Source organism: Ambystoma mexicanum, chromosome 1q (genome assembly GCF_040938575.1).
Source record: "Ambystoma mexicanum isolate Mex_15411 chromosome 1q, UKY_AmexF1_1, whole genome shotgun sequence".
Classification (NCBI taxonomy): Eukaryota; Metazoa; Chordata; class Amphibia; order Caudata; family Ambystomatidae; genus Ambystoma; species Ambystoma mexicanum.
Window position 1 is genome coordinate 593,045,276 of NC_090922.1, and position 16,913 is coordinate 593,062,188.

At 54.6% G+C, this 16,913-nt stretch overlaps 19 non-coding genes across 19 annotated transcripts; all 19 read left to right on the plus strand.

Moving 5' to 3' along the window:
- Window positions 1–69: 69 nt before the first annotated feature.
- Window positions 70–185, plus strand: LOC138564986 (U5 spliceosomal RNA). Its single transcript, XR_011300908.1, has one exon. It is a non-coding gene; the product is annotated as a U5 spliceosomal RNA (small nuclear RNA).
- A 776-nt stretch (window positions 186–961) lies between these two features.
- On the plus strand, window positions 962–1,077 carry LOC138564497 (U5 spliceosomal RNA). Its single transcript, XR_011300444.1, has one exon. It is a non-coding gene; the product is annotated as a U5 spliceosomal RNA (small nuclear RNA).
- An 805-nt stretch (window positions 1,078–1,882) lies between these two features.
- On the plus strand, window positions 1,883–1,998 carry LOC138564498 (U5 spliceosomal RNA). The gene has a single exon (XR_011300445.1). It is a non-coding gene; the product is annotated as a U5 spliceosomal RNA (small nuclear RNA).
- An 806-nt stretch (window positions 1,999–2,804) lies between these two features.
- LOC138564499 (U5 spliceosomal RNA) lies at window positions 2,805–2,920 on the plus strand. The gene has a single exon (XR_011300446.1). It is a non-coding gene; the product is annotated as a U5 spliceosomal RNA (small nuclear RNA).
- Window positions 2,921–3,726: 806 nt separating this feature from the next.
- Window positions 3,727–3,842, plus strand: LOC138564500 (U5 spliceosomal RNA). Its single transcript, XR_011300447.1, has one exon. It is a non-coding gene; the product is annotated as a U5 spliceosomal RNA (small nuclear RNA).
- Window positions 3,843–4,618: 776 nt separating this feature from the next.
- Window positions 4,619–4,734, plus strand: LOC138564501 (U5 spliceosomal RNA). The gene has a single exon (XR_011300448.1). It is a non-coding gene; the product is annotated as a U5 spliceosomal RNA (small nuclear RNA).
- Window positions 4,735–5,510: 776 nt separating this feature from the next.
- Window positions 5,511–5,626, plus strand: LOC138565116 (U5 spliceosomal RNA). The gene has a single exon (XR_011301032.1). It is a non-coding gene; the product is annotated as a U5 spliceosomal RNA (small nuclear RNA).
- Window positions 5,627–6,425: 799 nt separating this feature from the next.
- LOC138564502 (U5 spliceosomal RNA) lies at window positions 6,426–6,541 on the plus strand. The gene has a single exon (XR_011300449.1). It is a non-coding gene; the product is annotated as a U5 spliceosomal RNA (small nuclear RNA).
- An 805-nt stretch (window positions 6,542–7,346) lies between these two features.
- On the plus strand, window positions 7,347–7,462 carry LOC138564503 (U5 spliceosomal RNA). Its single transcript, XR_011300450.1, has one exon. It is a non-coding gene; the product is annotated as a U5 spliceosomal RNA (small nuclear RNA).
- Window positions 7,463–8,268: 806 nt separating this feature from the next.
- Window positions 8,269–8,384, plus strand: LOC138564504 (U5 spliceosomal RNA). Its single transcript, XR_011300451.1, has one exon. It is a non-coding gene; the product is annotated as a U5 spliceosomal RNA (small nuclear RNA).
- A 770-nt stretch (window positions 8,385–9,154) lies between these two features.
- Window positions 9,155–9,270, plus strand: LOC138564987 (U5 spliceosomal RNA). The gene has a single exon (XR_011300909.1). It is a non-coding gene; the product is annotated as a U5 spliceosomal RNA (small nuclear RNA).
- A 776-nt stretch (window positions 9,271–10,046) lies between these two features.
- LOC138564506 (U5 spliceosomal RNA) lies at window positions 10,047–10,162 on the plus strand. The gene has a single exon (XR_011300453.1). It is a non-coding gene; the product is annotated as a U5 spliceosomal RNA (small nuclear RNA).
- Window positions 10,163–10,967: 805 nt separating this feature from the next.
- Window positions 10,968–11,083, plus strand: LOC138564507 (U5 spliceosomal RNA). Its single transcript, XR_011300454.1, has one exon. It is a non-coding gene; the product is annotated as a U5 spliceosomal RNA (small nuclear RNA).
- An 806-nt stretch (window positions 11,084–11,889) lies between these two features.
- On the plus strand, window positions 11,890–12,005 carry LOC138564508 (U5 spliceosomal RNA). The gene has a single exon (XR_011300455.1). It is a non-coding gene; the product is annotated as a U5 spliceosomal RNA (small nuclear RNA).
- A 777-nt stretch (window positions 12,006–12,782) lies between these two features.
- LOC138564509 (U5 spliceosomal RNA) lies at window positions 12,783–12,898 on the plus strand. The gene has a single exon (XR_011300456.1). It is a non-coding gene; the product is annotated as a U5 spliceosomal RNA (small nuclear RNA).
- A 776-nt stretch (window positions 12,899–13,674) lies between these two features.
- LOC138565117 (U5 spliceosomal RNA) lies at window positions 13,675–13,790 on the plus strand. Its single transcript, XR_011301033.1, has one exon. It is a non-coding gene; the product is annotated as a U5 spliceosomal RNA (small nuclear RNA).
- A 799-nt stretch (window positions 13,791–14,589) lies between these two features.
- Window positions 14,590–14,705, plus strand: LOC138564510 (U5 spliceosomal RNA). The gene has a single exon (XR_011300457.1). It is a non-coding gene; the product is annotated as a U5 spliceosomal RNA (small nuclear RNA).
- Window positions 14,706–15,475: 770 nt separating this feature from the next.
- On the plus strand, window positions 15,476–15,591 carry LOC138564511 (U5 spliceosomal RNA). Its single transcript, XR_011300458.1, has one exon. It is a non-coding gene; the product is annotated as a U5 spliceosomal RNA (small nuclear RNA).
- An 806-nt stretch (window positions 15,592–16,397) lies between these two features.
- On the plus strand, window positions 16,398–16,513 carry LOC138564512 (U5 spliceosomal RNA). The gene has a single exon (XR_011300459.1). It is a non-coding gene; the product is annotated as a U5 spliceosomal RNA (small nuclear RNA).
- Window positions 16,514–16,913: the final 400 nt, after the last annotated feature.

Genomic DNA, 16,913 nt, shown 5'->3' on the forward strand with positions numbered 1-16,913 from the left:
TTCACTAAGTCACCCTGAGCTAGTGAGGTGTTGCATTTTTTGCGGCCGCAGTCGGGGCCACTAGAGCGCATACTCTTGTTTCTCTTCAAACCGAATAAATCTTTCGCCTTTTACTAAAGATTTCCGTGGAGAGGAACATTAAAGAGTTTCACTCAATTTTTTGAAGCCCTGCCAAGTGCAGGGTTACCTATGCTGGTTAAAAAAAAAAAGAAACAGAGCAAATGAAAGCGCAAAGCCTGCTTTTCAGCTGTTGGCTTGCACCCCCCAGCTGTCAGTCAGCCTTTGCAGGGGTCCTTGCAGCACAGCCAGGCTGATGCCTTGCAGTGGTAGCCAGAGGGGGGAGCCTTTAGCTAATGCTTGCTGCTGTCGCCACCTGCTGGTGAGCCAGCAGAGGCTGGCTCCAAGCTAGCATCCAGGAGGATATGGCCCCAGTGGGCAGGGGTTTGGGCCCGGGCCCCGATCGGCTGACGAACGCCTGACAAACGCCGTCCTTTGCCCGCTGGCAGCCCAGGAGGCCCAGCACCCGTGCAAGACAGGGTGAGGGCGGAAAATGACCCCTGTGTCCTGAGAAAGGAGAGAGCGGGCTGCTTCTTCAACATCCTGGGGGAGGAGCCCCATCTCTGGGGCCCAAAAGAAAATCTCACGCCTGCCTCCCAGAAGCCCTAGACCTTATGTAAACGAGGGGAGTCCTCAAGCAAAAGCAGACTCTGCCTGCCTTTTGGCCAATGTCACATGGCCTGCGGTCTGGAGAAATTTGCATACCCACAATCCCCTGCCAGGTTTCATGACTTTGGATGGGATTGCTTGCAAATAAAGTCATTCTGCCACGGGTTCGGAGCCCGATAGCATTCTCCATTCGCTTCATCTCAAAAAGCGTCATCGTGTGCACTGCTTCACTAAGTCACCCTGAGCTAGTGAGGTGTTGCATTTTTTGCGGCCGCAGTCGGGGCCACTAGAGCGCATACTCTGGTTTCTCTTCAAACCGAATAAATCTTTCGCCTTTTACTAAAGATTTCCGTGGAGAGGAACATTAAAGAGTTTCACTCAATTTTTTGAAGCCCTGCCAAGTGCAGGGTTACCTATGCTGGTTATAAAAAAAAAGAAACAGAGCAAATGAAAGCGCAAAGCCTGCTTTTCAGCTGTTGGCTTGCACCCCCCAGCTGTCAGTCAGCCTTTGCAGGGGTCCTCGCAGCACAGCCAGGCTGATGCCTTGCAGTGGTAGCCAGAGGGGGGAGCCTTTAGCTAATGCTTGCTGCTGTCGCCACCTGCTGGTGAGCCAGCAGAGGCTGGCTCCAAGCTAGCATCCAGGAGGATATGGCCCCAGTGGGCAGGGGTTTGGGCCCGGGCCCCGATCGGCTGACAAACGCCTGACAAACGCCGTCCTTTGCCCGGCGGGCTTTGCCCTGGCGGGCAAAAGAACCTGGCAGCCCAGGAGGCCCAGCACCCGTGCAAGACAGGGTGAGGGCGGAAAATGACCCCTGTGTCCTGAGAAAGGAGAGAGCGGGCTGCTTTTTCAACATCCTGGGGGAGGAGCCCCATCTCTGGGGCCCAAAAGAAAATCTCACGCCTGCCTCCCAGAAGCCCTAGACCTTATGTAAACGAGGGGAGTCCTCAGGCAAAGGCAGACTCTGCCTGCCTTTTGGCCAATGTCACATGGCCTGCGGTCTGGAGAAATTTGCATACCCACAATCCCCTGCCAGGTTTCATGACTTTGGATGGGATTGCTTGCAAATAAAGTCATTCTGCCACGGGTTCGGAGCCCGATAGCATTCTCCATTCGCTTCATCTCAAAAAGCGTCATCGTGTGCACTGCTTCACTAAGTCACCCTGAGCTAGTGAGGTGTTGCATTTTTTGCGGCCGCAGTCGGGGCCACTAGAGCGCATACTCTGGTTTCTCTTCAAACCGAATAAATCTTTCGCCTTTTACTAAAGATTTCCGTGGAGAGGAACATTAAAGAGTTTCACTCAATTTTTTGAAGCCCTGCCAAGTGCAGGGTTACCTATGCTGGTTAAAAAAAAAAAAGAAACAGAGCAAATGAAAGCGCAAAGCCTGCTTTTCAGCTGTTGGCTTGCACCCCCCAGCTGTCAGTCAGCCTTTGCAGGGGTCCTCGCAGCACAGCCAGGCTGATGCCTTGCAGTGGTAGCCAGAGGGGGGAGCCTTTAGCTAATGCTTGCTGCTGTCGCCACCTGCTGGTGAGCCAGCAGAGGCTGGCTCCAAGCTAGCATCCAGGAGGATATGGCCCCAGTGGGCAGGGGTTTGGGCCCGGGCCCCGATCGCCTGACAAACGCCTGACAAACGCCGTCCTTTGCCCGGCGGGCTTTGCCCTGGCGGGCAAAAGAACCTGGCAGCCCAGGAGGCCCAGCACCCGTGCAAGACAGGGTGAGGGCGGAAAATGACCCCTGTGTCCTGAGAAAGGAGAGAGCGGGCTGCTTCTTCAACATCCTGGGGGAGGAGCCCCATCTCTGGGGCCCAAAAGAAAATCTCACGCCTGCCTCCCAGAAGCCCTAGACCTTATGTAAACGAGGGGAGTCCTCAAGCAAAAGCAGACTCTGCCTGCCTTTTGGCCAATGTTACATGGCCTGCGGTCTGGAGAAATTTGCATACCCACAATCCCCTGCCAGGTTTCATGACTTTGGATGGGATTGCTTGCAAATAAAGTCATTCTGCCACGGGTTCGGAGCCCGATGGCATTCTCCATTCGCTTCATCTCAAAAAGCGTCATCGTGTGCACTGCTTCACTAAGTCACCCTGAGCTAGTGAGGTGTTGCATTTTTTGCGGCCGCAGTCGGGGCCACTAGAGCGCATACTCTGGTTTCTCTTCAAACCGAATAAATCTTTCGCCTTTTACTAAAGATTTCCGTGGAGAGGAACATTAAAGAGTTTCACTCAATTTTTTGAAGCCCTGCCAAGTGCAGGGTTACCTATGCTGGTTAAAAAAAAAAAAGAAACAGAGCAAATGAAAGCGCAAAGCCTGCTTTTCAGCTGTTGGCTTGCACCCCCCAGCTGTCAGTCAGCCTTTGCAGGGGTCCTCGCAGCACAGCCAGGCTGATGCCTTGCAGTGGTAGCCAGAGGGGGGAGCCTTTAGCTAATGCTTGCTGCTGTCGCCACCTGCTGGTGAGCCAGCAGAGGCTGGCTCCAAGCTAGCATCCAGGAGGATATGGCCCCAGTGGGCAGGGGTTTGGGCCCGGGCCCCGATCGCCTGACAAACGCCTGACAAACGCCGTCCTTTGCCCGGCGGGCTTTGCCCTGGCGGGCAAAAGAACCTGGCAGCCCAGGAGGCCCAGCACCCGTGCAAGACAGGGTGAGGGCGGAAAATGACCCCTGTGTCCTGAGAAAGGAGAGAGCGGGCTGCTTTTTCAACATCCTGGGGGAGGAGCCCCATCTCTGGGGCCCAAAAGAAAATCTCACGCCTGCCTCCCAGAAGCCCTAGACCTTATGTAAACGAGGGGAGTCCTCAGGCAAAGGCAGACTCTGCCTGCCTTTTGGCCAATGTCACATGGCCTGCGGTCTGGAGAAATTTGCATACCCACAATCCCCTGCCAGGTTTCATGACTTTGGATGGGATTGCTTGCAAATAAAGTCATTCTGCCACGGGTTCGGAGCCCGATAGCATTCTCCATTCGCTTCATCTCAAAAAGCGTCATCGTGTGCACTGCTTCACTAAGTCACCCTGAGCTAGTGAGGTGTTGCATTTTTTGCGGCCGCAGTCGGGGCCAATAGAGCGCATACTCTGGTTTCTCTTCAAACCGAATAAATCTTTCGCCTTTTACTAAAGATTTCCGTGGAGAGGAACATTAAAGAGTTTCACTCAATTTTTTGAAGCCCTGCCAAGTGCAGGGTTACCTATGCTGGTTAAAAAAAAAAAGAAACAGAGCAAATGAAAGCGCAAAGCCTGCTTTTCAGCTGTTGGCTTGCACCCCCCAGCTGTCAGTCAGCCTTTGCAGGGGTCCTCGCAGCACAGCCAGGCTGATGCTTTGCAGTGGTAGCCAGAGGGGGGAGCCTTTAGCTAATGCTTGCTGCTGTCGCCACCTGCTGGTGAGCCAGCAGAGGCTGGCTCCAAGCTAGCATCCAGGAGGATATGGCCCCAGTGGGCAGGGGTTTGGGCCCGGGCCCCGATCGGCTGACGAACGCCTGACAAACGCCGTCCTTTGCCCGCTGGCAGCCCAGGAGGCCCAGCACCCGTGCAAGACAGGGTGAGGGCGGAAAATGACCCCTGTGTCCTGAGAAAGGAGAGAGCGGGCTGCTTTTTCAACATCCTGGGGGAGGAGCCCCATCTCTGGGGCCCAAAAGAAAATCTCACGCCTGCCTCCCAGAAGCCCTAGACCTTATGTAAACGAGGGGAGTCCTCAGGCAAAGGCAGACTCTGCCTGCCTTTTGGCCAATGTCACATGGCCTGCGGTCTGGAGAAATTTGCATACCCACAATCCCCTGCCAGGTTTCATGACTTTGGATGGGATTGCTTGCAAATAAAGTCATTCTGCCACGGGTTCGGAGCCCGATAGCATTCTCCATTCGCTTCATCTCAAAAAGCGTCATCGTGTGCACTGCTTCACTAAGTCACCCTGAGCTAGTGAGGTGTTGCATTTTTTGCGGCCGCAGTCGGGGCCACTAGAGCGCATACTCTGGTTTCTCTTCAAACCGAATAAATCTTTCGCCTTTTACTAAAGATTTCCGTGGAGAGGAACATTAAAGAGTTTCACTCAATTTTTTGAAGCCCTGCCAAGTGCAGGGTTACCTATGCTGGTTAAAAAAAAAAAGAAACAGAGCAAATGAAAGCGCAAAGCCTGCTTTTCAGCTGTTGGCTTGCACCCCCCAGCTGTCAGTCAGCCTTTGCAGGGGTCCTTGCAGCACAGCCAGGCTGATGCCTTGCAGTGGTAGCCAGAGGGGGGAGCCTTTAGCTAATGCTTGCTGCTGTCGCCACCTGCTGGTGAGCCAGCAGAGGCTGGCTCCAAGCTAGCATCCAGGAGGATATGGCCCCAGTGGGCAGGGGTTTGGGCCCGGGCCCTGATCGGCTGACGAACGCCTGACAAACGCCGTCCTTTGCCCGCTGGCAGCCCAGGAGGCCCAGCACCCGTGCAAGACAGGGTGAGGGCGGAAAATGACCCCTGTGTCCTGAGAAAGGAGAGAGCGGGCTGCTTCTTCAACATCCTGGGGGAGGAGCCCCATCTCTGGGGCCCAAAAGAAAATCTCACGCCTGCCTCCCAGAAGCCCTAGACCTTATGTAAACGAGGGGAGTCCTCAAGCAAAAGCAGACTCTGCCTGCCTTTTGGCCAATGTTACATGGCCTGCGGTCTGGAGAAATTTGCATACCCACAATCCCCTGCCAGGTTTCATGACTTTGGATGGGATTGCTTGCAAATAAAGTCATTCTGCCACGGGTTCGGAGCCCGATGGCATTCTCCATTCGCTTCATCTCAAAAAGCGTCATCGTGTGCACTGCTTCACTAAGTCACCCTGAGCTAGTGAGGTGTTGCATTTTTTGCGGCCGCAGTCGGGGCCACTAGAGCGCATACTCTGGTTTCTCTTCAAACCGAATAAATCTTTCGCCTTTTACTAAAGATTTCCGTGGAGAGGAACATTAAAGAGTTTCACTCAATGTTTTGAAGCCCTGCCAAGTGCAGGGTTACCTATGCTGGTTAAAAAGAAACAGAGCAAATGAAAGCGCAAAGCCTGCTTTTCAGCTGTTGGCTTGCACCCCCCAGCTGTCAGTCAGCCTTTGCAGGGGTCCTCGCAGCACAGCCAGGCTGATGCCTTGCAGTGGTAGCCAGAGGGGGGAGCCTTTAGCTAATGCTTGCTGCTGTCGCCACCTGCTGGTGAGCCAGCAGAGGCTGGCTCCAAGCTAGCATCCAGGAGGATATGGCCCCAGTGGGCAGGGGTTTGGGCCCGGGCCCCGATCGGCTGACGAACGCCTGACAAACGCCGTCCTTTGCCCGGCGGGCTTTGCCCTGGCGGGCAAAAGAACCTGGCAGCCCAGGAGGCCCAGCACCCGTGCAAGACAGGGTGAGGGCGGAAAATGACCCCTGTGTCCTGAGAAAGGAGAGAGTGGGCTGCTTTTTCAACATCCTGGGGGAGGAGCCCCATCTCTGGGGCCCAAAAGAAAATCTCACGCCTGCCTCCCAGAAGCCCTAGACCTTATGTAAACGAGGGGAGTCCTCAGGCAAAGGCAGACTCTGCCTGCCTTTTGGCCAATGTCACATGGCCTGCGGTCTGGAGAAATTTGCATACCCACAATCCCCTGCCAGGTTTCATGACTTTGGATGGGATTGCTTGCAAATAAAGTCATTCTGCCACGGGTTCGGAGCCCGATAGCATTCTCCATTCGCTTCATCTCAAAAAGCGTCATCGTGTGCACTGCTTCACTAAGTCACCCTGAGCTAGTGAGGTGTTGCATTTTTTGCGGCCGCAGTCGGGGCCACTAGAGCGCATACTCTGGTTTCTCTTCAAACCGAATAAATCTTTCGCCTTTTACTAAAGATTTCCGTGGAGAGGAACATTAAAGAGTTTCACTCAATTTTTTGAAGCCCTGCCAAGTGCAGGGTTACCTATGCTGGTTATAAAAAAAAAGAAACAGAGCAAATGAAAGCGCAAAGCCTGCTTTTCAGCTGTTGGCTTGCACCCCCCAGCTGTCAGTCAGCCTTTGCAGGGGTCCTCGCAGCACAGCCAGGCTGATGCTTTGCAGTGGTAGCCAGAGGGGGGAGCCTTTAGCTAATGCTTGCTGCTGTCGCCACCTGCTGGTGAGCCAGCAGAGGCTGGCTCCAAGCTAGCATCCAGGAGGATATGGCCCCAGTGGGCAGGGGTTTGGGCCCGGGCCCCGATCGGCTGACGAACGCCTGACAAACGCCGTCCTTTGCCCGGCGGGCTTTGCCCTGGCGGGCAAAAGAACCTGGCAGCCCAGGAGGCCCAGCACCCGTGCAAGACAGGGTGAGGGCGGAAAATGACCCCTGTGTCCTGAGAAAGGAGAGAGTGGGCTGCTTTTTCAACATCCTGGGGGAGGAGCCCCATCTCTGGGGCCCAAAAGAAAATCTCACGCCTGCCTCCCAGAAGCCCTAGACCTTATGTAAACGAGGGGAGTCCTCAGGCAAAGGCAGACTCTGCCTGCCTTTTGGCCAATGTCACATGGCCTGCGGTCTGGAGAAATTTGCATACCCACAATCCCCTGCCAGGTTTCATGACTTTGGATGGGATTGCTTGCAAATAAAGTCATTCTGCCACGGGTTCGGAGCCCGATAGCATTCTCCATTCGCTTCATCTCAAAAAGCGTCATCGTGTGCACTGCTTCACTAAGTCACCCTGAGCTAGTGAGGTGTTGCATTTTTTGCGGCCGCAGTCGGGGCCACTAGAGCGCATACTCTGGTTTCTCTTCAAACCGAATAAATCTTTCGCCTTTTACTAAAGATTTCCGTGGAGAGGAACATTAAAGAGTTTCACTCAATTTTTTGAAGCCCTGCCAAGTGCAGGGTTACCTATGCTGGTTAAAAAAAAAAAAGAAACAGAGCAAATGAAAGCGCAAAGCCTGCTTTTCAGCTGTTGGCTTGCACCCCCCAGCTGTCAGTCAGCCTTTGCAGGGGTCCTCGCAGCACAGCCAGGCTGATGCCTTGCAGTGGTAGCCAGAGGGGGGAGCCTTTAGCTAATGCTTGCTGCTGTCGCCACCTGCTGGTGAGCCAGCAGAGGCTGGCTCCAAGCTAGCATCCAGGAGGATATGGCCCCAGTGGGCAGGGGTTTGGGCCCGGGCCCCGATCGCCTGACAAACGCCTGACAAACGCCGTCCTTTGCCCGGCGGGCTTTGCCCTGGCGGGCAAAAGAACCTGGCAGCCCAGGAGGCCCAGCACCCGTGCAAGACAGGGTGAGGGCGGAAAATGACCCCTGTGTCCTGAGAAAGGAGAGAGCGGGCTGCTTTTTCAACATCCTGGGGGAGGAGCCCCATCTCTGGGGCCCAAAACAAAATCTCACGCCTGCCTCCCAGAAGCCCTAGACCTTATGTAAACGAGGGGAGTCCTCAGGCAAAGGCAGACTCTGCCTGCCTTTTGGCCAATGTCACATGGCCTGCGGTCTGGAGAAATTTGCATACCCACAATCCCCTGCCAGGTTTCATGACTTTGGATGGGATTGCTTGCAAATAAAGTCATTCTGCCACGGGTTCGGAGCCCGATAGCATTCTCCATTCGCTTCATCTCAAAAAGCGTCATCGTGTGCACTGCTTCACTAAGTCACCCTGAGCTAGTGAGGTGTTGCATTTTTTGCGGCCGCAGTCGGGGCCACTAGAGCGCATACTCTGGTTTCTCTTCAAACCGAATAAATCTTTCGCCTTTTACTAAAGATTTCCGTGGAGAGGAACATTAAAGAGTTTCACTCAATTTTTTGAAGCCCTGCCAAGTGCAGGGTTACCTATGCTGGTTAAAAAGAAACAGAGCAAATGAAAGCGCAAAGCCTGCTTTTCAGCTGTTGGCTTGCACCCCCCAGCTGTCAGTCAGCCTTTGCAGGGGTCCTCGCAGCACAGCCAGGCTGATGCCTTGCAGTGGTAGCCAGAGGGGGGAGCCTTTAGCTAATGCTTGCTGCTGTCGCCACCTGCTGGTGAGCCAGCAGAGGCTGGCTCCAAGCTAGCATCCAGGAGGATATGGCCCCAGTGGGCAGGGGTTTGGGCCCGGGCCCCGATCGGCTGACGAACGCCTGACAAACGCCGTCCTTTGCCCGCTGGCAGCCCAGGAGGCCCAGCACCCGTGCAAGACAGGGTGAGGGCGGAAAATGACCCCTGTGTCCTGAGAAAGGAGAGAGCGGGCTGCTTCTTCAACATCCTGGGGGAGGAGCCCCATCTCTGGGGCCCAAAAGAAAATCTCACGCCTGCCTCCCAGAAGCCCTAGACCTTATGTAAACGAGGGGAGTCCTCAGGCAAAGGCAGACTCTGCCTGCCTTTTGGCCAATGTCACATGGCCTGCGGTCTGGAGAAATTTGCATACCCACAATCCCCTGCCAGGTTTCATGACTTTGGATGGGATTGCTTGCAAATAAAGTCATTCTGCCACGGGTTCGGAGCCCGATAGCATTCTCCATTCGCTTCATCTCAAAAAGCGTCATCGTGTGCACTGCTTCACTAAGTCACCCTGAGCTAGTGAGGTGTTGCATTTTTTGCGGCCGCAGTCGGGGCCACTAGAGCGCATACTCTTGTTTCTCTTCAAACCGAATAAATCTTTCGCCTTTTACTAAAGATTTCCGTGGAGAGGAACATTAAAGAGTTTCACTCAATTTTTTGAAGCCCTGCCAAGTGCAGGGTTACCTATGCTGGTTAAAAAAAAAAAGAAACAGAGCAAATGAAAGCGCAAAGCCTGCTTTTCAGCTGTTGGCTTGCACCCCCCAGCTGTCAGTCAGCCTTTGCAGGGGTCCTTGCAGCACAGCCAGGCTGATGCCTTGCAGTGGTAGCCAGAGGGGGGAGCCTTTAGCTAATGCTTGCTGCTGTCGCCACCTGCTGGTGAGCCAGCAGAGGCTGGCTCCAAGCTAGCATCCAGGAGGATATGGCCCCAGTGGGCAGGGGTTTGGGCCCGGGCCCCGATCGGCTGACGAACGCCTGACAAACGCCGTCCTTTGCCCGCTGGCAGCCCAGGAGGCCCAGCACCCGTGCAAGACAGGGTGAGGGCGGAAAATGACCCCTGTGTCCTGAGAAAGGAGAGAGCGGGCTGCTTCTTCAACATCCTGGGGGAGGAGCCCCATCTCTGGGGCCCAAAAGAAAATCTCACGCCTGCCTCCCAGAAGCCCTAGACCTTATGTAAACGAGGGGAGTCCTCAAGCAAAAGCAGACTCTGCCTGCCTTTTGGCCAATGTCACATGGCCTGCGGTCTGGAGAAATTTGCATACCCACAATCCCCTGCCAGGTTTCATGACTTTGGATGGGATTGCTTGCAAATAAAGTCATTCTGCCACGGGTTCGGAGCCCGATAGCATTCTCCATTCGCTTCATCTCAAAAAGCGTCATCGTGTGCACTGCTTCACTAAGTCACCCTGAGCTAGTGAGGTGTTGCATTTTTTGCGGCCGCAGTCGGGGCCACTAGAGCGCATACTCTGGTTTCTCTTCAAACCGAATAAATCTTTCGCCTTTTACTAAAGATTTCCGTGGAGAGGAACATTAAAGAGTTTCACTCAATTTTTTGAAGCCCTGCCAAGTGCAGGGTTACCTATGCTGGTTATAAAAAAAAAGAAACAGAGCAAATGAAAGCGCAAAGCCTGCTTTTCAGCTGTTGGCTTGCACCCCCCAGCTGTCAGTCAGCCTTTGCAGGGGTCCTCGCAGCACAGCCAGGCTGATGCCTTGCAGTGGTAGCCAGAGGGGGGAGCCTTTAGCTAATGCTTGCTGCTGTCGCCACCTGCTGGTGAGCCAGCAGAGGCTGGCTCCAAGCTAGCATCCAGGAGGATATGGCCCCAGTGGGCAGGGGTTTGGGCCCGGGCCCCGATCGGCTGACAAACGCCTGACAAACGCCGTCCTTTGCCCGGCGGGCTTTGCCCTGGCGGGCAAAAGAACCTGGCAGCCCAGGAGGCCCAGCACCCGTGCAAGACAGGGTGAGGGCGGAAAATGACCCCTGTGTCCTGAGAAAGGAGAGAGCGGGCTGCTTTTTCAACATCCTGGGGGAGGAGCCCCATCTCTGGGGCCCAAAAGAAAATCTCACGCCTGCCTCCCAGAAGCCCTAGACCTTATGTAAACGAGGGGAGTCCTCAGGCAAAGGCAGACTCTGCCTGCCTTTTGGCCAATGTCACATGGCCTGCGGTCTGGAGAAATTTGCATACCCACAATCCCCTGCCAGGTTTCATGACTTTGGATGGGATTGCTTGCAAATAAAGTCATTCTGCCACGGGTTCGGAGCCCGATAGCATTCTCCATTCGCTTCATCTCAAAAAGCGTCATCGTGTGCACTGCTTCACTAAGTCACCCTGAGCTAGTGAGGTGTTGCATTTTTTGCGGCCGCAGTCGGGGCCACTAGAGCGCATACTCTGGTTTCTCTTCAAACCGAATAAATCTTTCGCCTTTTACTAAAGATTTCCGTGGAGAGGAACATTAAAGAGTTTCACTCAATTTTTTGAAGCCCTGCCAAGTGCAGGGTTACCTATGCTGGTTAAAAAAAAAAAAGAAACAGAGCAAATGAAAGCGCAAAGCCTGCTTTTCAGCTGTTGGCTTGCACCCCCCAGCTGTCAGTCAGCCTTTGCAGGGGTCCTCGCAGCACAGCCAGGCTGATGCCTTGCAGTGGTAGCCAGAGGGGGGAGCCTTTAGCTAATGCTTGCTGCTGTCGCCACCTGCTGGTGAGCCAGCAGAGGCTGGCTCCAAGCTAGCATCCAGGAGGATATGGCCCCAGTGGGCAGGGGTTTGGGCCCGGGCCCCGATCGCCTGACAAACGCCTGACAAACGCCGTCCTTTGCCCGGCGGGCTTTGCCCTGGCGGGCAAAAGAACCTGGCAGCCCAGGAGGCCCAGCACCCGTGCAAGACAGGGTGAGGGCGGAAAATGACCCCTGTGTCCTGAGAAAGGAGAGAGCGGGCTGCTTCTTCAACATCCTGGGGGAGGAGCCCCATCTCTGGGGCCCAAAAGAAAATCTCACGCCTGCCTCCCAGAAGCCCTAGACCTTATGTAAACGAGGGGAGTCCTCAAGCAAAAGCAGACTCTGCCTGCCTTTTGGCCAATGTTACATGGCCTGCGGTCTGGAGAAATTTGCATACCCACAATCCCCTGCCAGGTTTCATGACTTTGGATGGGATTGCTTGCAAATAAAGTCATTCTGCCACGGGTTCGGAGCCCGATGGCATTCTCCATTCGCTTCATCTCAAAAAGCGTCATCGTGTGCACTGCTTCACTAAGTCACCCTGAGCTAGTGAGGTGTTGCATTTTTTGCGGCCGCAGTCGGGGCCACTAGAGCGCATACTCTGGTTTCTCTTCAAACCGAATAAATCTTTCGCCTTTTACTAAAGATTTCCGTGGAGAGGAACATTAAAGAGTTTCACTCAATTTTTTGAAGCCCTGCCAAGTGCAGGGTTACCTATGCTGGTTAAAAAAAAAAAAGAAACAGAGCAAATGAAAGCGCAAAGCCTGCTTTTCAGCTGTTGGCTTGCACCCCCCAGCTGTCAGTCAGCCTTTGCAGGGGTCCTCGCAGCACAGCCAGGCTGATGCCTTGCAGTGGTAGCCAGAGGGGGGAGCCTTTAGCTAATGCTTGCTGCTGTCGCCACCTGCTGGTGAGCCAGCAGAGGCTGGCTCCAAGCTAGCATCCAGGAGGATATGGCCCCAGTGGGCAGGGGTTTGGGCCCGGGCCCCGATCGCCTGACAAACGCCTGACAAACGCCGTCCTTTGCCCGCTGGCAGCCCAGGAGGCCCAGCACCCGTGCAAGACAGGGTGAGGGCGGAAAATGACCCCTGTGTCCTGAGAAAGGAGAGAGCGGGCTGCTTTTTCAACATCCTGGGGGAGGAGCCCCATCTCTGGGGCCCAAAAGAAAATCTCACGCCTGCCTCCCAGAAGCCCTAGACCTTATGTAAACGAGGGGAGTCCTCAGGCAAAGGCAGACTCTGCCTGCCTTTTGGCCAATGTCACATGGCCTGCGGTCTGGAGAAATTTGCATACCCACAATCCCCTGCCAGGTTTCATGACTTTGGATGGGATTGCTTGCAAATAAAGTCATTCTGCCACGGGTTCGGAGCCCGATAGCATTCTCCATTCGCTTCATCTCAAAAAGCGTCATCGTGTGCACTGCTTCACTAAGTCACCCTGAGCTAGTGAGGTGTTGCATTTTTTGCGGCCGCAGTCGGGGCCACTAGAGCGCATACTCTGGTTTCTCTTCAAACCGAATAAATCTTTCGCCTTTTACTAAAGATTTCCGTGGAGAGGAACATTAAAGAGTTTCACTCAATTTTTTGAAGCCCTGCCAAGTGCAGGGTTACCTATGCTGGTTAAAAAAAAAAAGAAACAGAGCAAATGAAAGCGCAAAGCCTGCTTTTCAGCTGTTGGCTTGCACCCCCCAGCTGTCAGTCAGCCTTTGCAGGGGTCCTTGCAGCACAGCCAGGCTGATGCCTTGCAGTGGTAGCCAGAGGGGGGAGCCTTTAGCTAATGCTTGCTGCTGTCGCCACCTGCTGGTGAGCCAGCAGAGGCTGGCTCCAAGCTAGCATCCAGGAGGATATGGCCCCAGTGGGCAGGGGTTTGGGCCCGGGCCCCGATCGGCTGACGAACGCCTGACAAACGCCGTCCTTTGCCCGCTGGCAGCCCAGGAGGCCCAGCACCCGTGCAAGACAGGGTGAGGGCGGAAAATGACCCCTGTGTCCTGAGAAAGGAGAGAGCGGGCTGCTTCTTCAACATCCTGGGGGAGGAGCCCCATCTCTGGGGCCCAAAAGAAAATCTCACGCCTGCCTCCCAGAAGCCCTAGACCTTATGTAAACGAGGGGAGTCCTCAAGCAAAAGCAGACTCTGCCTGCCTTTTGGCCAATGTTACATGGCCTGCGGTCTGGAGAAATTTGCATACCCACAATCCCCTGCCAGGTTTCATGACTTTGGATGGGATTGCTTGCAAATAAAGTCATTCTGCCACGGGTTCGGAGCCCGATGGCATTCTCCATTCGCTTCATCTCAAAAAGCGTCATCGTGTGCACTGCTTCACTAAGTCACCCTGAGCTAGTGAGGTGTTGCATTTTTTGCGGCCGCAGTCGGGGCCACTAGAGCGCATACTCTGGTTTCTCTTCAAACCGAATAAATCTTTCGCCTTTTACTAAAGATTTCCGTGGAGAGGAACATTAAAGAGTTTCACTCAATGTTTTGAAGCCCTGCCAAGTGCAGGGTTACCTATGCTGGTTAAAAAGAAACAGAGCAAATGAAAGCGCAAAGCCTGCTTTTCAGCTGTTGGCTTGCACCCCCCAGCTGTCAGTCAGCCTTTGCAGGGGTCCTCGCAGCACAGCCAGGCTGATGCCTTGCAGTGGTAGCCAGAGGGGGGAGCCTTTAGCTAATGCTTGCTGCTGTCGCCACCTGCTGGTGAGCCAGCAGAGGCTGGCTCCAAGCTAGCATCCAGGAGGATATGGCCCCAGTGGGCAGGGGTTTGGGCCCGGGCCCCGATCGCCTGACAAACGCCTGACAAACGCCGTCCTTTGCCCGGCGGGCTTTGCCCTGGCGGGCAAAAGAACCTGGCAGCCCAGGAGGCCCAGCACCCGTGCAAGACAGGGTGAGGGCGGAAAATGACCCCTGTGTCCTGAGAAAGGAGAGAGCGGGCTGCTTTTTCAACATCCTGGGGGAGGAGCCCCATCTCTGGGGCCCAAAACAAAATCTCACGCCTGCCTCCCAGAAGCCCTAGACCTTATGTAAACGAGGGGAGTCCTCAGGCAAAGGCAGACTCTGCCTGCCTTTTGGCCAATGTCACATGGCCTGCGGTCTGGAGAAATTTGCATACCCACAATCCCCTGCCAGGTTTCATGACTTTGGATGGGATTGCTTGCAAATAAAGTCATTCTGCCACGGGTTCGGAGCCCGATAGCATTCTCCATTCGCTTCATCTCAAAAAGCGTCATCGTGTGCACTGCTTCACTAAGTCACCCTGAGCTAGTGAGGTGTTGCATTTTTTGCGGCCGCAGTCGGGGCCACTAGAGCGCATACTCTGGTTTCTCTTCAAACCGAATAAATCTTTCGCCTTTTACTAAAGATTTCCGTGGAGAGGAACATTAAAGAGTTTCACTCAATTTTTTGAAGCCCTGCCAAGTGCAGGGTTACCTATGCTGGTTAAAAAGAAACAGAGCAAATGAAAGCGCAAAGCCTGCTTTTCAGCTGTTGGCTTGCACCCCCCAGCTGTCAGTCAGCCTTTGCAGGGGTCCTCGCAGCACAGCCAGGCTGATGCCTTGCAGTGGTAGCCAGAGGGGGGAGCCTTTAGCTAATGCTTGCTGCTGTCGCCACCTGCTGGTGAGCCAGCAGAGGCTGGCTCCAAGCTAGCATCCAGGAGGATATGGCCCCAGTGGGCAGGGGTTTGGGCCCGGGCCCCGATCGGCTGACGAACGCCTGACAAACGCCGTCCTTTGCCCGCTGGCAGCCCAGGAGGCCCAGCACCCGTGCAAGACAGGGTGAGGGCGGAAAATGACCCCTGTGTCCTGAGAAAGGAGAGAGCGGGCTGCTTCTTCAACATCCTGGGGGAGGAGCCCCATCTCTGGGGCCCAAAAGAAAATCTCACGCCTGCCTCCCAGAAGCCCTAGACCTTATGTAAACGAGGGGAGTCCTCAGGCAAAGGCAGACTCTGCCTGCCTTTTGGCCAATGTCACATGGCCTGCGGTCTGGAGAAATTTGCATACCCACAATCCCCTGCCAGGTTTCATGACTTTGGATGGGATTGCTTGCAAATAAAGTCATTCTGCCACGGGTTCGGAGCCCGATAGCATTCTCCATTCGCTTCATCTCAAAAAGCGTCATCGTGTGCACTGCTTCACTAAGTCACCCTGAGCTAGTGAGGTGTTGCATTTTTTGCGGCCGCAGTCGGGGCCACTAGAGCGCATACTCTGGTTTCTCTTCAAACCGAATAAATCTTTCGCCTTTTACTAAAGATTTCCGTGGAGAGGAACATTAAAGAGTTTCACTCAATTTTTTGAAGCCCTGCCAAGTGCAGGGTTACCTATGCTGGTTAAAAAAAAAAAAGAAACAGAGCAAATGAAAGCGCAAAGCCTGCTTTTCAGCTGTTGGCTTGCACCCCCCAGCTGTCAGTCAGCCTTTGCAGGGGTCCTCGCAGCACAGCCAGGCTGATGCCTTGCAGTGGTAGCCAGAGGGGGGAGCCTTTAGCTAATGCTTGCTGCTGTCGCCACCTGCTGGTGAGCCAGCAGAGGCTGGCTCCAAGCTAGCATCCAGGAGGATATGGCCCCAGTGGGCAGGGGTTTGGGCCCGGGCCCCGATCGCCTGACAAACGCCTGACAAACGCCGTCCTTTGCCCGGCGGGCTTTGCCCTGGCGGGCAAAAGAACCTGGCAGCCCAGGAGGCCCAGCACCCGTGCAAGACAGGGTGAGGGCGGAAAATGACCCCTGTGTCCTGAGAAAGGAGAGAGCGGGCTGCTTCTTCAACATCCTGGGGGAGGAGCCCCATCTCTGGGGCCCAAAAGAAAATCTCACGCCTGCCTCCCAGAAGCCCTAGACCTTATGTAAACGAGGGGAGTCCTCAAGCAAAAGCAGACTCTGCCTGCCTTTTGGCCAATGTTACATGGCCTGCGGTCTGGAGAAATTTGCATACCCACAATCCCCTGCCAGGTTTCATGACTTTGGATGGGATTGCTTGCAAATAAAGTCATTCTGCCACGGGTTCGGAGCCCGATGGCATTCTCCATTCGCTTCATCTCAAAAAGCGTCATCGTGTGCACTGCTTCACTAAGTCACCCTGAGCTAGTGAGGTGTTGCATTTTTTGCGGCCGCAGTCGGGGCCACTAGAGCGCATACTCTGGTTTCTCTTCAAACCGAATAAATCTTTCGCCTTTTACTAAAGATTTCCGTGGAGAGGAACATTAAAGAGTTTCACTCAATTTTTTGAAGCCCTGCCAAGTGCAGGGTTACCTATGCTGGTTAAAAAAAAAAAAGAAACAGAGCAAATGAAAGCGCAAAGCCTGCTTTTCAGCTGTTGGCTTGCACCCCCCAGCTGTCAGTCAGCCTTTGCAGGGGTCCTCGCAGCACAGCCAGGCTGATGCCTTGCAGTGGTAGCCAGAGGGGGGAGCCTTTAGCTAATGCTTGCTGCTGTCGCCACCTGCTGGTGAGCCAGCAGAGGCTGGCTCCAAGCTAGCATCCAGGAGGATATGGCCCCAGTGGGCAGGGGTTTGGGCCCGGGCCCCGATCGCCTGACAAACGCCTGACAAACGCCGTCCTTTGCCCGGCGGGCTTTGCCCTGGCGGGCAAAAGAACCTGGCAGCCCAGGAGGCCCAGCACCCGTGCAAGACAGGGTGAGGGCGGAAAATGAC